The 2,800-nt window shown below is 44.2% G+C and overlaps 1 non-coding gene across 1 annotated transcript; it reads left to right on the top strand.

Moving 5' to 3' along the window:
- The first annotated feature begins 1,518 nt into the window (after positions 1-1,518).
- Positions 1,519-1,590, top strand: trnad-guc. The gene has a single exon. It is a non-coding gene; the product is annotated as a tRNA-Asp (tRNA).
- Positions 1,591-2,800: the final 1,210 nt, after the last annotated feature.

Below are 2,800 nucleotides of genomic sequence, written 5' to 3'. Positions count from 1 at the left end.
TGGAAGAAAACTGCAATCCTTTTTAAAAGTGGCACATCAGCTGTCAAATCCGCCAAGGCACATCGCCCAAGAGATGTTCTCGACGGGGCGTCCTGGAAACATATCTTTAAATCCGCCCACGCCAATATTGTGCTGCACTCGGTCGGTCAGCGAACAGGGCACATATCGTTTTCATTTTCCACATTTGTCCGTATAGAAGTTCAAATGCAAACTTCAACGTGCGCCATTTGTCGCACACGATCTTCATTCGCAAAAACGACACAATTGAAAAACATTTCTTCAAAGGTCACCACAGCCAAGTTGTGAACAATGAGACGATCAAGGAGGATCGGGCAGTAACTCACGACTGCTCGTCAGGAACAGAATCGCCGATGCAGCTGACCTGCATGCTGTGATATTCAATAACGGTCTTCCAAACGCGACAATAATGCAAAAACTGTACGCAGAATGTAATAATTTGAAGTACCGGATCATCTCGCAACACGCACAAGCTTCCATCCAAGAATAATGTTGTATAGTGAGGCATAGTGGATCCTTCTTAACGGTGTGTCCTGAATTTCACTTCTGTTCATTTTTGCTTCAATAACCTTTTCTATTTACCGAAGTAGCAGGAAATGAAATCAGCCTGTTAGTGTAAAGAACATCATTGTTAATACATGCAGAACCGACCCGGAGAGGCTGTCCCCAGGTCCCCCAATCTTCAGAAACTATTGTACCCAACGTCGACATGATTCGTGAATTTGGAACCTACCGATCCCACCGCTCTTTATATTGTGTCCTGTTATTGAACAAAAACGTTTAATTCAATGTGTTTGCTGGGAAAAGCAAGGATACGCATCCCCTGGTTTGCACAAAAGTCTGATGCATAATGTTCGTGCTGACATTTTAAATAGTGGCCCTGGTTAGACAACTGGTTAATTGAAATCGTTTTTTTATGGTGCCAAGTGTAATTTCGAAAATATTTTCTGCTGCATCTCATGCCTCTGGAACAGATGTCCTCAATATTCCTGTGAAGCGATGGCGATTGAGCCATGTAGCAAGTATAACAATCACCACGTTAATGTCCAACAGGTCTGTTTGAAACACGAGCTTTCGGAGCAATTGTCCTTCCTCAGGTGAATCTGAGGAATCAGCATTCACCTGAGGAAGGAGCAGTGCTCCGAAAACTTGTGTTTGAAACAAAACTGTTGGACTTTAACCTGGTGTTGTAAGAATTCTTCCTGTACTCACCCAAGTCCAACGCGGGCATTTCCACAACAATTGAACCATGAGCCGACTTGCAGATGTCAGGGTCTGAAGTGAACAACCGCATCAATACTTACAGCTCAACGAACACGGAAGTGTTTGGGTGTTCTGCGTTCTGTCTTCCAAAGTTAACCTCGATCGTCATTTAACACGGTATGTAGTTGCCACAGCAATTACTGATTTCACAGGAAAAGCAAAAACCTGCAGAAAACCTAGTCATTTTAGAGGGGAAGCAAGCCTCAGTGAGCCAGGTGGGGCCAGTTGTCACGCAGTTCCTCGTTAGTATAGTGGTTAGTATCCCCGCCTGTCACGCGGGAGACCGGGGTTCAATTCCCCGACGGGGAGTTTGTACCTCCCCTGGAAGAAAACTGCAATCCTTTTTAAAAGTGGCACATCAGCTGTCAAATCCGCCAAGGCACATCGCCCAAGAGATGTACTCGACGGGGCGTCCTGGAAACATATCTTTAAATCCGCCCACGCCAATATTGTGCTGCACTCGGTCGGTCAGCGAACAGGGCACATATCGTTTTCATTTTCCACATTTGTCCGTATAGAAGTTCAAATGCAAACTTCAACGTGCGCCATTTGTCGCACACGATCTTCATTCGCAAAAACGACACAATTGAAAAACATTTCTTCAAAGGTCACCACAGCCAAGTTGTGAACAATGAGACGATCAAGGAGGATCGGGCAGTAACTCACGACTGCTCGTCAGGAACAGAATCGCCGATGCAGCTGACCTGCATGCTGTGATATTCAATAACGGTCTTCCAAACGCGACAATAATGCAAAAACTGTACGCAGAATGTAATAATTTGAAGTACCGGATCATCTCGCAACACGCACAAGCTTCCATCCAAGAATAATGTTGTATAGTGAGGCATAGTGGATCCTTCTTAACGGTGTGTCCTGAATTTCACTTCTGTTCATTTTTGCTTCAATAACCTTTTCTATTTACCGAAGTAGCAGGAAATGAAATCAGCCTGTTAGTGTAAAGAACATCATTGTTAATACATGCAGAACCGACCCGGAGAGGCTGTCCCCAGGTCCCCCAATCTTCAGAAACTATTGTACCCAACGTCGACATGATTCGTGAATTTGGAACCTACCGATCCCACCGCTCTTTATATTGTGTCCTGTTATTGAACAAAAACGTTTAATTCAATGTGTTTGCTGGGAAAAGCAAGGATACGCATCCCCTGGTTTGCACAAAAGTCTGATGCATAATGTTCGTGCTGACATTTTAAATAGTGGCCCTGGTTAGACAACTGGTTAATTGAAATCGTTTTTTTATGGTGCCAAGTGTAATTTCGAAAATATTTTCTGCTGCATCTCATGCCTCTGGAACAGATGTCCTCAATATTCCTGTGAAGCGATGGCGATTGAGCCATGTAGCAAGTATAACAATCACCACGTTAATGTCCAACAGGTCTGTTTGAAACACGAGCTTTCGGAGCAATTGTCCTTCCTCAGGTGAATCTGAGGAATCAGCATTCACCTGAGGAAGGAGCAGTGCTCCGAAAACTTGTGTTTGAAACAAAACTGTTGGACTTTA

The sequence above is a fragment of the Scyliorhinus canicula genome, unplaced genomic scaffold, assembly GCF_902713615.1.
Source record: "Scyliorhinus canicula unplaced genomic scaffold, sScyCan1.1, whole genome shotgun sequence".
Lineage (NCBI taxonomy): Eukaryota > Metazoa > Chordata > Chondrichthyes > Carcharhiniformes > Scyliorhinidae > Scyliorhinus > Scyliorhinus canicula.
Note: the sequence above shows the minus strand (reverse complement) of the source record. Positions and strands in the feature narration are given on the sequence as shown.